Source organism: Pinus tabuliformis, chromosome J (assembly GCF_031772625.1).
Source record: "Pinus tabuliformis cultivar Carrire ecotype Pingquan chromosome J, CPIR1, whole genome shotgun sequence".
In the NCBI taxonomy this organism is placed as follows: domain Eukaryota; kingdom Viridiplantae; phylum Streptophyta; class Pinopsida; order Pinales; family Pinaceae; genus Pinus; species Pinus tabuliformis.
Window position 1 is genome coordinate 1579615809 of NC_142295.1, and position 16584 is coordinate 1579632392.

Here is a 16584-nt window from a genome sequence, read left to right on the forward strand (position 1 = left end):
GTAGGGGTAGTCAACCAATGACTAGTCCATCCTCTTCCAACACATCCATAAAAGGTGAAATTGGAAATATGCTGGAAGATTTCAAGAGTGAAATGCTGCAAACCCTTGCCCTACAGATGGACACTATGCACATCAAGAGAAAGCAGGAGGAAGTAGAAAGAGCATTAGCCATCTTCTGCCCTAGATGCACAAGGAGGCACCCTAGGAATGAATGTCCATTAAATTTTATTGAAATCTGCTCGGTCTGTGAAGAAAACCACTCCAAAGACAAGTGCCCTTCTCTACTTGGACTAAAAGTTGTGTATCAGGGAACTGAAGGGGTGATTGAACAACTCTGCTACATAAATCAAAGGAGACCTCATGGGCCTTAGCCATACCAGCAGGGCATGCAAGGGTCATCCCATGCATATTACAACCCTAACCAAAACACATCCATTCCCTCTTGGGGCCCCCCTGCTCATCCCTCCTGGTCTACACCTCCTCCTTGGTCTTTTTCACCTCAGTACCATTCCCAGCCGACCAGCCAATCATTTCAGCCATATACTCCACCACAACCTCAGTGGAATGCACCACCCCAGGGGTGGAGGCCCCCATACAACAATGCTCTAGCTTTATTGCCTTCACCTCCTACTCAACCACAACTTTTACACCCTGCTCCACCTAAACAACCTCAAATGCCTGCCCAGCCAAATCTGAACCCGAACAACAGACAGACACAACAAGTGTATAGTGGAGAGACATCCTACCCTACTTATGCTGTGGAGATTCAGGAAATCAACCTGAGATTTGGGAGAGTAGTCCTGGACAACCAACCTCCACCTCCACCTAGGGAGAGTGAGGAGGAAAGAGAGGAAAGCATGCCTAGAGTGAATCCACCACCCTTTCATGAGAGATTAACTCATCCAGTCCAGCCTACCCTAGAAGAGAATGAACTTCTGGGTGAATTGAAAAATCTATGTGTCAAAATTCCACTTCTCCAAGCCATCAAGGATGTACCTATTTACAACAAGTTTATTAAAGAGAAGCGTTTCAAACATCTAGGGAGGCGAAAAAGAGACAGCCCTACCATTAATGTCATTGGACAGCTATCCGACTTAATGCTGGGGGAGGTAGTTTGCCCAAAGTGTTTGGACCCTGGAAGCCCTGTAGTAGATGTGCACATCAATGGCACCATTGTCCCACACACTTTGATTGACCTTGGGGCTGCCATTAATGTAATGACTAAGGACACCATGCTCAAGCTCAATCTCTAGGGTTCATTAAGAAAGATGACAACAGTCTTGCAACTTGCAGATCGTTCCATAGTGACCCTTGAGGGGATTGTTGAGGATGTGATGGTCTCCATTGACTCTTGGGAGTAGCCTGCAGACTTCCTAGTTCTCCATCCTAAGGCCAAGCTTACTGGTTATCCTCTCATATTCGGGAGGCCTTGGTTAGCCACTATCGATGCCTACATCAGCTACAGGGATGGAAATATGGCTATACAAAATGGGCATATGTCCAAGCAATTAGTCTTTTACCCTCCTGCTCAGCCATCTCTAGAACATGACTTACCTTTATGGCTAGAAGAGGAGGAAGAATATGAAGTCTATTCAACCCAACTCTATACCTTAGAAACAACCATGGGAGGAGGACAACCAGATGAGGATGATTTGATTGAACACATACTCTAAAGTCCAACTCCCAGCACTTTGTCCTTAGAGGAAGTAGTAAAGGAAACCAAGAGCAACCATCATATTGATCTATGCTTAGCTGATTCAAACCCTACCCATGTCAAAACCATAGAATTCAGCCCTGAAAGAACTTTGAAAATCAACCCCTCTCTTTCTGTACACCAAGAAGAAAAATTGTGCAACATGCTAAGGGAACATCTGGATGCCTTTGCTTGGAGTTACAAGGAAATGAAGGGAGTGCACCCCTCGGTGTGTACTCACCACATTTATATCAAAGAAGGTTGCAAACCAGTCTGACAACCCCAAAGGAGAATGAATCCAGCTCTCAAGGATATAGTCAAAGAAGAACTGCAAAAGCTATTGGATGCAGGATTCATTTACCCTATCTCAGACAGTGAGTGGGTTTCTCCTTTGGTGTTGGTTCCAAAGAAAAATGGGAAGTGGAGGATTTGTGTCGATTACAGAGAGTTAAACAAAGCAACAAAGAAGGACCATTTCCCTCTACCTTTCATTGACCAAGTGCTAGATGGCCTAGCAGGGAAAAAGTTTTTCTCTTTCCTAGATGGGTTCAGCGGGTACAATCAAATCCAGATTAGCCCGAAAGACCAGGATAAAACCACCTTCACCTGTCCTTGGGTACTTTCGCTTATAGGGTCCTTCCTTTTGGCCTATGAAATGCCCTTGCCACTTTCTAGAGAGCAGTCCTGAGTATCTTTGCCGAGCTAGTCCATGATGCAGTAGAAATTTATATGGATGATTTTACACCCTATGGGTGTGACTTCTAGGAGGCTTTGTCCAACTTGGGTAAGGTGCTGAACAAATTCATTGAAATGAACTTGTCCCTTAGTCCCAAAAAATGTGAGTTCTTGATGACTGCAGGGACTGTTCTAGGTCACTCAATATCCCAGAAAGGATTGCAGGTGGACCCAAATAAGATGGCCATCATCCAGAGGGTCCCACATCTGCAAAAATAGAGGGATCTCAGAAGTTTTCTAGGTTTAGCTAGATACTATAAGAGATTTATAAAAGACTTCAGCAATTTAGCTTCTCCTTTGTTTGGGTTATTGGCCAAAGACTCTGAATTTTTATGGTCAGAAAGCTGTCAAGAGGCCCTGGATACCGTGAAGGACAAGTTGATCACTGCACCTATTCTCCAAGGCCAAAATTGGGCGCTTCCTTTCCATATCCATGTTGAAGCCTCTCACAAAGCAATAGGAGCAGCTCTAGGCCAGATAGATGACAAGTTACCTTGTGCCATTTACTTCATCAGTAAGAATCTGTCAAAGGCCGAATTGAACTACACAGTGACTAAAAAGGAGCTCCTAGCTGTTGTGCATTCATTGAACAAATTTAGGCATTACATTACAAGTTACCAAACATTTTTACATACTGACCATGTTGCAACTAATTACTTGATGAATAAACCCAATGTGAATGCCCAGATTATTAGATGGTTACTTTTATTACAACAATTTGATCTAACTATTATTGATAAGCCTGTCAAGGAGAATGTTGTTGCTTGTTTTTTATCCAAATTAACTTTGCCTGCAGGGGAGGAAGGAATGGTTGATGATCAATTACTGGATGAACACTTATTCACCATTTCAGTTCTCTCTCCATGGTTTGCTGACATAGCAAACTACTTGGTGTCTGCACAATTTCCACCGAACTTGTCCTCCAAAGAGAAAAGCAAGATTGTGAGGAAGAGCACCCCATTCACTTGGATTAGGGGCAACCTCTTCAAACTAGGCTCGGATCAAATTCTGAGAAGATGTGTTAGGGAGGAGGAAGTCTTTGACATCCTTTTGACCTGTCATGATGGGCCTTATGGAGGTCACTTTGCAGCTAAGAGGACAACATTCAAGGTGCTACAAGCTGGTTATTATTGGCCCACTCTTCACTAGGATGTGAGGAGGTATACTAGTCAGTGTGATCGGTGCCAAAGGATGGGAAAACCTACCCCAAGGGATGAAATGCCTCTGTAATCTCAAGTGACTTTCGAGCCATTTGACAAGTGGGGCATGGATTTCATTGGACCCATTGACCCTCCATCCAGGCAAAAATAGTACATCATTATGTGCACTGACTATTTGACCAAGTGGGCTGAAGCTAAGGCCATCAAAGCAGCAATAGAGGAGAAAGTGGTTGAGTTATTAAGGGAAAATGTATTTTATAAGTTTGGGTACCCTAAAGAACTGGTCAGTAATCAAGGCAGTCAGTTTACATCTCACATGATTGAAAATTTGTTAAGCTAGTACAATATCAAGCATAGAACATCCACTCCTTACCACCCACAAGCTAATGGGCAAGTGGAGGTGACTAACAAAGCGCTGGAGGGAATTCTGACTAAAGTGATTAGCAACAGCAGAAAGGACTAGGTAGATAGATTAGTTGAGGTCACTTGGGCCTACAATACCACCTGGAAGACTACCATTGGATTCACTCCTTATGAGTTGGTCTATGGGAAGAAGGCCCTGCTTTCCATTGAAGTTGAATACAACACATTAAGAATGGTAGAACAACTAGATCTAGATCTCACTAGGGCACAACAAGAGAGATTGCTCCAGCTGAATGGGTTAGATGAGTTTAGAATACAAGCCCTCTTGCACACAGAGGTGACTCAAGTTCAAAGGAAGATCTGGCATGACAGGAACATAAAGGACAAACAATTTCAAGAAGGTGATTAGGCTTTGTTGTATGATTCCAAATACAAGTATTTTAAAGGCAACTTAAGGACTAGATGGTTAGGGCCTTATGTCATATAAAAATGTCATGATAATGGTTTAGTGCAGATAAGAACCATTGATGCAGAGACTATTCCTTTACTTGTCAATGGGCACAAATTGAAGGTCTACAAGAAGCCCTTGTCAAAGCAAGAATTCATCAATGGCATCAGCAAGACAGTGATGGTAGTGGAGAAAGTCTCAGCTTCTACCTAAACAAGTCACTGAAAAAAAAAAAAAAAAAAAAAAAAAAAAGACTTAGGTGAAAACCTCCATGAGGCACCTGAGTCCCACTGTCAGTTGAAAATCTCTTTAGGCGGCCCAATGGTGTCAAAAAAAAAAAGAGAAAGGGGGATAAAAATATTTGTGGGTGAAAACCTCTTTTGAGGCACCCAGAGCAAGGAGCTAGGATGAAAACCTCTTGGAGGCAGACTAGTTGTTTTCAAAAAAAAAAAAGGAGATAAAATAAAAACTTTGAAAATGTTGTTTGCAGGTCAACAAGAGGAGGATCAGAGCAATAAGAGAGGAGCATAAGGACCTATACAGTTCATGTTTTCATTCCTCCATTCCATATTCTTCTTCATCCGATCATTCCCTCCATTTATGAACTCATCTAGCTTAGTTTGCACGGGTTCTGTGTTTTCTATAGGATTCCCTGTAAACCTACAAGATTCCCTAAAAACCTGCAGGATGATCCTATAAGAATTATAGTGGCTTGGGAATCCCAAGGAAAGTGACCCTAGAGCAAGGGGATGACTTGCTTGTGTCAAAAAAATAAAATGTTTACTTCACCACCTCATCACCATGCCTCTCACCACCATGATTACCCCTGCATTCATCCAATAAGTTTGTTTCAAAAGATTACAATTTTCAGAAAAAATAAAATAAAAATAAAAGAGGATAAGCACAGAGGACAAGGGTATAATACCTGAATGCTATACCTCTCACCTACCAACCACTGGACCCCTTCTCTACTTAGGACAACAATCCTCATGCTCCATAAATGAAGGAATGAATAAAAATTTAGGGTAGAGGCAGCTACATGACATCCTGTAGGTTTCATGTAGGAAATCCTGTAGCTATTTGTCCCACAAAAAGAAATTTCACAGGTTGCAGTCATCTTCAGCATAGAGATCCTATTGTCAAGAAAGCTCCTCCAGGGTTTAGCAGTAGCAGCAGGATCATCAGCATCACCCTCCAATACCTGCACATCAAGGGAAACAAGCATCAAAGGAGGAAAAAAAAAATGCAGCAAATACATAGCAAGGACATCATTCTCCAACAAGCAACATCAAGGCATCTTACCACATGTATGTCATCTCGCTTAAGCTCTCTCGTTAGCATAATATGATAAAAAATGTAGATTTGTGAAAGAGTTGGTTTTATAAGCAAAGGTGGCCAGTTAACTTAGTCACCTTTGGTCAATCAACGAGGAGAATACTGTTAGTTCATTACACACATGACAACAGTCAAATCATGAGAAAGAGGAGATGAGGCCAAAAGTGGTTAAGTTACGGATGACCGAAGTGGGAGATGATTACGAGGTGAGGAGGAATGATGAAGTGGTAGTGGGACCAACGGTCCAAAAGTGGGTGCTCGTACTTCGGTCGCAAACACACCATCCCACACAATCACCCATATGAGGAAATAAAACACTGATTCCCATGCATAGGAGGCATTCACAATCTCGAGGATACATCGAAGCAAGGTTGCTCTCGGCTCTTGAAGCAATGTCTACAGGAAAGACAGTGAGCAGTTTTTCAGCACAGGAGCACCTACAAGATCCTACAGGAGATCCTACAGGATACAGAGCAGTCATCTACAGGATTGGCAGTGGGGCATTTAGAGAGGAAAAATCAAAGGTTGGCTTCATTAGGTAGTAACCAGGAGGTAGGAGCTATACCTTCCCACATTTTCCAAGTTAAAAAAATATAGAAAAACCTTCCATTTGGTTAAGGAGATTGCAGTCTAGGGGAATTATATACAACATTGTCATTTAAAATCTCTCACCCATTAGAATTTGGAATTACACCCATACAAGCCTCCACAATCATCAGAGAAAAATGACAAGGGGATTTAACAAGAGGGAACCCACAAACACAGTGAGAATTCATCAGCACCCTCCTGTAGTAGAGATCTTCACAAGGCACAATTGGATGGGTTTCTTTGAAAAAATGAGGGGATACGATGATGAGGTGGCCAGAGACTTTTCTCTCTCACTCATACCACTAACTAGGACCCATGCCATTGCTATGGTGAAAGGTCTCTTAGTAGAAATCACCCTTGAAATCATAGGCATAATCACCACACTTCCTTTAGGGTTGCCTTGGAGAAAGGAAGACAAGGATAGCAACCAACTTGCAAAGAAGAAATTCTTTTTGGAAGGAGAGGAGGGAATGGAAGACAAAAATGGGGCCAGAATAGAAAGCTTGCCATATCCTTGGAATGAAATTAGCTACCACCTCATTAAGTATATATCATGTGAAGGAAGATATAGTGTGGTATATGGATACCATTTCAGGCTTCTCCAAGAACTGAGGTTTGGAGAAGACACACCTCCTCAAAATAGACTAAGCATACCCTACTTTCTTCTCCAATCAGTGATAGATACGAGCATCAAGGTGCAGGAAGGAAAACATCAACATCTAGCCCATCATGGGTTAATCAAACTCATCCTAGAAGATGCCCTCCAAATTGTAAGACTCCCTATTACATGGAAAACTTTCAAAGACATGTAGACAGAGGGAGAAATAAAAACTCTTGAATATGACAAAAGCCACACTGCTAGTGAGAGGGATGAAGAGGAAACCGAGAGGGATGAAGAGGAAACAGAGGAGGAAGAAGAGGAAGAAAAGGAGGAGGAAAGCGATGAAGAGATAGAAGAAGATGCAAAAGAGGAAACTAATGAATTAGAGGAAAAGAGAAGAGGCTTTTTGGTTCACGATATGTTAAATAATTCTCGTGCATCTCGTCCTAAAATTCCTGTCTTTACTTCTATAGATGTTAGTCGCGGTTTCATATCGACATCCTTTCTTGGAGGAACAACCCCAACAATGTCTTCACAGGCTAGCATGAACAACCATTCTGGATTTCTTTCCAGTTTGGCTAGAGTTTCTGTAACACCTCCGCTCCATAAGTTGCCTTCAAGAGAGGCAAAAAGGGTGACTAGAAAGGGAGTATTCCTGGCTTTGGGTGCAAATGTCTGTGTTTGGGTAAGAAGTTTATGGAGATTGATGATACATTAATAGAAGACATATGAGCTCCTTTGACTCCGAATTCCTTGCATTCATCTCGTTTGAATAGTCCACTAAGCTCCACAAAATACCATTATCCAGATGAAATGAGCGTAGGCAAGTCCAGCGAAACACATAAGTCTTTAGTGAGTTTCATCTATGGAGAATCAGACAGGCATGTGAACGCCACTACTGGAGGAATAAAATTAAAAGCTCTTGTAAATCTTCTCAGTTCTGTCGATAATTCCAAATTCAAGCCGAACCTTAAGAAGGATTTGGAGCACAAAGCATTTGCCAAAATTTTTAGTGAAGATAACCTTTACTCATTCGGGAGGGAATCTTAACTGCTTGGTCTCTTCCGCCAAGTGTTGCGCTAGTGAAAATTGAAGAGTTGGGATTCTTTATTACTCATGGCTACATGCTCACACATATGGGAGACCGGTGGTCACCTGTGCTTGGAAAAGTGGGTGGAACAAGCTTCCAACCGAGGTGAGGGCTAAACTCAAGCGAGACAGGTTGTCAAGGGACTTGACTTGGCCGAATCAGATGTAAAAGATCTAGGTACCATAATAGAGACAGATCATCGCTACTGCCACATGATCAAATTTTTTTTACTAGAAATCAACAAAAATAAAAAAATACAATTAAATGAACGATGTCTCCTCATCCCAAACCTACCAATAAAACTCCTTCAATAAACATTGTCTCCTCATCCCAAACATACAAATAAAACTCCTTCAATATAAATATTGTTAAAACAAAAGCCCTTAAATGTAAAAATTGTTGAAACAAATTTATTAGAATTAGGATCCCTTACTTTACCACTAAAGTTAGAACCATCCATTAAAACCCTTGAAAGGTAGCATTGGAATTTTTTTTAATAATTTTGCAATCACGTTCCAACCTACATATGTATTATAACAATACTATTTTTGTTTAAAATAGATAGATTGCTTCGTGTAACTATATCGCCCATTAAAATTTTTAAAATTATTTATTCAATAGTCGCTTTCCAACTTACCCTCTGATTGCAACTATAGAGGTTACGTGTACGCAAAGACCTCTAAACAATGGCAATGAGAGATGCTCAATGCAACACGTAACATATCTCTGCAATCAGCGCTGACGTTGAAATTAAAATAAGTCGGTGGAACAAAAGGATTGAATCCAGTGCACGCCATGCCATCTTTTTCTTTTCCAGCTGGCGTTTTGATCACCTTCGTCCATCTTCTTCCACCGTTTCATCTTCACCGTCCATTTATCCCCCTCCGCCTATAAATTGATGAGTTCTACACAATGAAATCACATTCATTCGCCTCTTTCCAACTCTTCCTCCCTTCGCAGGGATGGAAGGGAAATGCGGTGGATGTCCTAATGTTAGGAAGGGGGGAAAGGGTTTTCTTTTTTCTTTTCCGTCTTGCTTCTGGTTTGCTCCAGTCCGTTTCTAAATAGCTTTGCTGGCGGGTATTTCCCAGGATACGGTTTTTCCTCAGTGGTGCTCTCTGTACCTAGTTTCAGTACTTTTTATTGTTCCATTTTTCCTCAGTGGTGCTCTCTGTCCCTAGTTTCAGTACTTTTTATTGTTCCATTTTTTGATGTTCTCTATCCTTGGTTTCTGTACTCTTTTTTTGTTACTACTATCATATATTGTAACATCTTAACATGCTACATCCGATTATGATGAGATGTGAACTGGGCTAAGGGGTTCTTGAGTGGTGAAATGGAGATGGCAGGCGACTCGATTTTTCTTACTCAGATATCTAGGGCATTCTTTAATGTCTAGGGCATTCTTTTAGGTAATTTTCGAGGTTTCACTCTGTAAGTGATTAGGCTAAATGTGTTTTTTTTTCTTCTGTTGTGTTTCGAGGATCAAAATAGATGGACGGCTTCACTCTGTAAATTACAAGGTTAATTATATTTTCTTCGTTAGTGGGCTGTGTATGGCATATGCTTTATTACTACGTGCAATAAAGAAGCACAATCTTTTAGTTGCTGATAACAGGGCCTTTAAGCGGAAGTTGTCTGTCTCCATTTGTTGATCTATCTGCTTCACTGGATCTGAAGATGGGGTGTTAGATGGCACAAGACCGTCCGCACCATTGGCTAGTGAAATTGCGTGTATTATAGTGGCTGAGTATTTGTTAGTTTTATTTTTAGTTCGTTGTGACTATTTTAGTATTGGCGGTATTGGTCCTTGGCATATGTTATTTGAGCGATGATTTATCCTTGGGCTGCAGGGCATTTCATCTAAACTTGGAATTCCATCGTAGAAAGCGGATTGATTTCTCCCAACTTATTCAATAATTGGGGATATGCTACAGGATCTATATAGGGGGTTTGCTGTCGAATATTTGTTGTGTTATATTGACATGGTTCTATTTGGCTTTAGAGCTGTCTCTACTATTTGCTCTGCCTGATTTGGGGAAAAATTGGTCCTTGGGCTGCAGGGTACATATTTCCGCGTTGATCATAGAAAAGCGGAATATTCTCTTGAAATCTTGTCAACTAACTACCATATGACGGATTATCGCAGGTCTATAGATCTAAAACTCTTTATTGTGTGTTTTGATGGATAACTATAGGATTAGTTCGTCTATATCGGTGGTATTTTTGTGGCTATGCTTTTCCTCTATGATCTGTAGCCCTGGTCATAAGTCTGTCTATTTGTATTTAGGTTATTTTCTGTGGTTGTACTCCACAATCTGAAGCTGTAGTTATAAATTGTGTCTTTATTAATCGGTTAAATATTGTGATTATACTCCACAATCTGCAGTCCTAGGCATAAATTGTGCAGGACAGTGGATTGAAAGGTGGAAGAATCGTAAACATCATCCATGGTATTAGCTGGTAAAGCGGTCTTTAGTTGCAGTTATATGTTTAAGCAGCTTTGTTCGTTATTATATGAGCCAGTCATGTGAAACTAGGACAAGAGGATGAGCAGGGGCATATTACGTCAGTCATGTGAAACTAGGACAAGAGGATGAGCAGGGGCATATCACGTCTGGATCAGTCCTTCAGTGGAAGTGTGTTTAACTGCTAACACCTAGTCGCCATATTATCGTTTTGGGCCTGCATTTTGCAGGTGTAATGGTTTTAATTGTTTAGTATCTTTGTCATCATGTGACAAGTGAATTTATTGTAGCGGCAAAGCACTACATGTTTTTCATTGAAAGTTCAATTTATGAAAGCTATCAGAGCTCGTCTATCCGGTGCCCGAATGCCTTCGGTACATGGTTGAATTTTGCTTTTAGTTCCTCAATGACACTGCTTTATGAAAGCTATCAGAGCTCGTCCTCCAACGCCTCCGGCGCCCGAATGCCTTCGGTATATGGTTGAATTTTGCTTTTGGCTCCTCCTTGACACTTTATGAAAGCTATCAGAGCTCGTCCTCCAACGCCTGAAAGCCTTCGGTACAGAATTCACTTTTCACTTTTTCTTTTACCTATCGGTACACTTATCTGTTTGAATTTTCACCTTGATTATATGTTGCTAATTTTGTGATTTAGAGGCTACATGTATCCCCAAGTCACAGAGAACCATTGATATGTTTATTTTGTACCTTGCCCTTATTTCTGTAAGTCCCAAGGCTGCAACAAATGTTATTGATAATTTCTCATTTGTTGCATTGGCGTCCACTGTACTGTATTCTGTTGACGTCTTGCTTCCGATGTTCATTGAACTTATGATTGGCACTTATTACATGGTACGGTTGCACTTCCAAGCATTCTTTTCACTTCTGGATTGAACATGGACATGGTCATCAATTTCTACATCGGCTCTTGGCTGCATGGTATGGTTGCATCTTCAAGATAGTTTCCTGGGCAAGATAACTGCTTCGTTTTGTCGCTGTTTCAAGCGAGCGTGTTACTTCTTGCAAGTGGGCGTGTCACAATCTGGGTTGATTACATGCTTCTAAGCAATGGATATTGCTCTTCGTCACCCATCTCATCACTTCTGGGTTGCATATCTGCTTCTAATTTATATTGTACCGCAAGTACCATTGCGGAATGCCTTCAATCATCTATATATTGCATTGAGTACCATAGTGGTGCTTTCTTCCGCATTTAGTCACCAGGGGTGCCTTCTCTGAGTCAGCACATATGTTAGAATGTCTCTATTTCAGCTTTCTGTGATGAAATGAAAAAGCCCTGATGAAATGAAATGAAAAAGCCCAAGAAATAAGCTGGTGTGGCGCATGGATGTTTGTTTCCTAAAACATTTCTTGCTCCCAGATGTCATGTGAGACCGGTATTCGTCGTGGCCTTTTGTAGTTAATATGCCCTCAGGCTGGCGGCCATTATTTTTGCATCTGCATATGAGTAGGTTCTTCTGCTACTTGGCTTTGATCATAACCATTCAGAGTGGTGGCCTTCGTTACTATGATTTCCTCGTGACTTCATCATCAGTATTTTTGTGATAGTTACGCCAGCATGCGCCATTAATTTCACCTCTGCTATGATTGAATTTTTGTGCTACATGTGACTTCGGAGCGGCTTTGTGTACTGTGAGTTCCACATGCCCTCTAATGCGCTGGATCTATTACTTCTGACTAGCTCCTTATATTTATACCCAGACTCAAGTTGGTATATCATCTATTACTTCTGACTAGCTCCTTATATTTCTACCCAGGCTCAAGTTGGTGTATCCTCCTGTTTAATCTTTCTCTGATATATTCGATCATGGCTCTAGTATTACTGGATACGGTGTAAGTTGGTATATCCTCTACTTCTGACTAGCTCCTTATATTTCTACCTAGGCTCAAGTTGGTGTATCCTCCTGTTTAATCTTTCTCTAATATCTTCGATCATGGCTCTAGTATTCCTGGATACGGCTTCAATGCCAGTGGCTCTTCATCTCTAATCGAGGTATTATGTTTGTGAGATGTTCAGATTCTATAATCTCCCATGAAATGAATGGGATGATGAAATGAATTAAGATGTTCATACTCTCAAAGCATTGAATGAGATGATGAAATTAATAAGTTGGAATGGTGGTTTTATGTTCCTCTCGAGGCCGTTGTAGATGTTTGCATTCTGAGGCTTTCCAAAATTACTGCATCTCTTTATTACCGTCTGTTGTTTCTCTTCTGCAAGCGAGCGAGTCCATCTTCAGGCGAGCGTGAGATTGCCATGAGAAATGCATCTGCAAGCGAGCGAGTTGGGATGTTTGCATTCTGAGGCTTTCCAAAACATAACTGCTTCTCTTTATTTACCTGACCTGTATAGTGTACCGTCTATTGTTTCTCTTCTGCAAGCGAGCGATTCTATCTTCAGGCGAGCGTGAGATTGCCGTAAGAATTGCATCTGCAAGCGAGCGAGTTCGTGTTTTATCTGGTTCTCTTGTGAGCGTGAGATTGCCTCAAGTAAAACATCCATGGAGAAAAAGTGCTTCTGCTATTCTTTCTATATATTATGTAGTTTCTCCTCTTGAAATCCTCCGTTGTCTCTTCTGCAAGCGAGCGAGTTCATCTTCAGGCGAGCGAGTTCGTGTTTTATCTGATCTCTTGCGAGCGTGAGGTTGCCTTTAGAAAGACATCCATGGATAAAAAGCGCTTTAGCTATTCTTTCTATATGTTATGTAGTTTCTCCCCTTGAAGCCGTCTGTTGTTTCTCTTCTGCAAGCGAGCTGAGTTCATCTTCAGGCGAGCGTGAGATTGACATCAGAAACGCATCCGTGGAGACTGATATTCTGTCTACATGTAATGTTTACTGCTTCTGCTATTTTTTCTACATATATTTTTGTTTCTTCTCCAGTAGTGAGGTGTTCGTGTTCAGGGGAGCGTGGGATTGGGGGGTAATAGAAATGGCTGGGGATCATTAAATTTTCAATTTTATCTCACGTTGTTTGGGCAATATAAAGTTCTCCCTTTCAGATTGGCGTGTGATGTAACGGTATCGTGGGTTGTCACGATGTTAGAAGATATTAAGTTTCTCCAGTTCTGTTTATATATGTTATAATGATACATGGTTTCTATTGTAATATTAAACTTAATATATCTGATACATTGTTTTGACTATTCTAATACCAAAATACAATTAGGTTGCAATTTTGGTTTCCAATGTTTACAATATTTAACAGATTAAGTTTCTCCGGTTCTGCTTATATATGTCATAATGATACATGGTTTCTATTGTAATATTGAACTTAATGTATCTGATACATTGTTTTGACTATTCTAATACCAATTACACTTAGGTTGCAATTTTTGGTTTTCAATTTAAATATATATTTATGTTTACAATATTTGATACATTAACTATTTTAATAGCAAAATACCTTTCGTTCGCAATTCTGGTTTTCGTTTTAATATATTATATATATGTTTTCGTTTATGACATTAAAAGTAGTTAGTAATTTACGGGGAACAGGGTACTTAATTATAATTAAAGTTCTTACCACCTAGACAATATGAAAGACCGATTCATATATCAATCAAAAGGATATTGAGAAGTAGAGCAATCTCATTAGATTATTTGAAGAGACAATGGTTTCTATCAACAAAGTATTCGGAATGGTTGGGGTATTTAAATTTCCAAATTTGTCTCACGTTGTTGGCAGTTGTTAAAAGTTATCTCACGTTGTTGGCAGAGATGAAATATAACAGTATCATAGGTTGTCACGATGTTAGCAGATGTATCTGATATGAAGTTTCTCATGTCTGATAGATTGCTTGACTATTCTAATAGCAAAATCAAGTTAGGTTAGTAATTTGCCGGGAACAGTCTCACAATGATGCAAATCATTGTTATGCAGGCACATACCACCTACACGTTAAATAAGAATGTGAAAATACGATCAGCTCATATTTAAGAGGCTTGACTAAAGCCCATTTCTATTAATTACGACCAGCTCATATTTTCCTTGACTTTTTTGGTAAGCTTGTGTAGATTCCTCTCAAAACTTGTACATTCTGTCCTTGGCATCCATTGAATCAATCCTCCAAGCAAACGGAAATATTTGCATCCTCCAGATAGAGTCAAATTGAAATATTTCTACACGTTAAATAAGATTGTGAAAATACGATCAACTCATATTTAAGAGGCTTGACTAAAGCCCGACTTTTTTGGTAAGCTTGTGTAGATTCCTCTCAAAACTTCTTGTGCATTCTGTCCTTTGTTGGGTATTTTTGATGGGGAAAATACCAAAAACCAAATATTCAAACACACAGAGGCAATGCTCTGTTTCTTTTGCTCCAGGATCTTTTGTGCACACAGAAGACTTAAAAAAAATTTCACTGAGAGACAGAGTATTTCACCACCATAAGACTTTCTATTCATTAAAAACTGATACAAAGATTTACCACTGTAAAATCCCTTTTATATTCACTGCTGTGAAAAATAACTTACTGCTGTAAAGTCTCCATTTTCATTCACTGGTGTAAAACAATTTTACATACTGCTGTAAAAACAGAACTTACAGAAACTTACAAAAACTTACTTCGTGCAAAACCACACATGGTTTTCGCTACTTAAAAAAAACTTCACAAAACATTACTGAATGTATTCGTGCACTGCTGTGCATACATCCTCTTGTTCTTCTTCTTCTTTTACCGCACCATCAACATTTTTCACTGCTGTGAATACACATGTTCTTTACCTCCCGTGTGCCATACAAAAAGTCAACAGTAAAAACATATTACATACGATTTTTGTATTTTTAATACATGCCGTAAAAGACATAGACTTCTATTAAAACGTGCCCATACCTATGTTTTAAATGCACCATACCTTTTCATAAAAGAGAAACTTACGTGCTATATAAAAAACATATATTGTAATGTGCCCATACTCATATTAAAACGGGCCACCAAAAACTTGTACCAACATTAACTCTTTTACCTACGGCAGTCAACCAAAAGTTTAATCCACGCAAGCCTTTAATGCACCTCGTATGCAGCTTTAGTTCATCAACGGTGGAGAGCGATGGAGAAAATCCGACGGAGGTCAACAATATCGGAAACCTGTTTGCTGCCCAACTTTAACGCCCGAGAAAATGACGTTGCGTTACGTCAGGGCTGAACCACGTGTCAGCTCCAAATTGTATCGGAGCTCCTTCCCGGATTATTCCTTCGTCGGCAAATCGCTCCGAGAAAATCCGGTGAACGATTTCTGGCTTGGTTCACGGTTTCTGGTGGTCTGCGTTGAAATTAGATTTCAACACTCCCCTTTAATTTCAACAGCTGGGCATTCGGTCATACCCAGACACTTTCTCAAAAATTCAAAGCTTTTCTGATCCAATGGCTTTGTCAAGATGTCTGCTACCTGTTCCTGAGTCCTGCAATGTTCTAGGACAATTTCTCCATTGTTCACCAATTCTCTGATGTAGTGAAACCTGGTATCAATGTGTTTCGCTCTCTTATGAAACACTGAATTCTTTGACAATGCAATAGCTGAGCTATTGTCACAAAAGATCACTGTCGCTTTTGCCTGCTCTTGGCCTAAGCTTCTCAACATTCTTCTCATCCACACTGCTTGACATGCTGCTGCTGTAGCTGCCACATATTCAGCCTCTGCTGTAGACAATGCTACAATGGACTGCTTCTTAGAAGCCCATGAAATGGCTCCTGAACCCATATTAAAAACATAATCGGAAGTGCTCTTCCGATCATCTACACTTCCAGCCCAATCGCTATCTGTGTACCCAACCAAATCTGAATGTTCTGAGGCATGATATAAAATTCCAAACATTTTGGTACCTTTCACATACCTCAAAATTCTCCTTGCTGCCTGCCAATGTGCCTCCTTCGGCCTCTCCATGAATCTGGAAATCAAACTAACAGCATACATTAAATCAGGCCTAGTAGCTGTTAAGTACATGAGGCTGCCTACAATACTCTTGTACAAACTAGGATCAAAATCCTTGCTGTTGTCCTCTCTGCTGAGCTTTAATCCCATCACTGTGGGAGTGATTGCTGCCTTGCATTCTTGCATGTTAAATCTGCCCAGAACTTGATTT

General features: G+C 40.4%; 1 long non-coding RNA gene across 1 annotated transcript; it reads left to right on the top strand.

The window, feature by feature from the left end:
* Nucleotides 1-4672: 4672 nt before the first annotated feature.
* Nucleotides 4673-13163, top strand: LOC149233523 (uncharacterized). The gene is made up of 2 exons (XR_016248237.1): nucleotides 4673-9425; nucleotides 9867-13163. It is a non-coding gene; the product is annotated as an uncharacterized LOC149233523 (long non-coding RNA).
* The last annotated feature ends 3421 nt before the right edge of the window (nucleotides 13164-16584 follow it).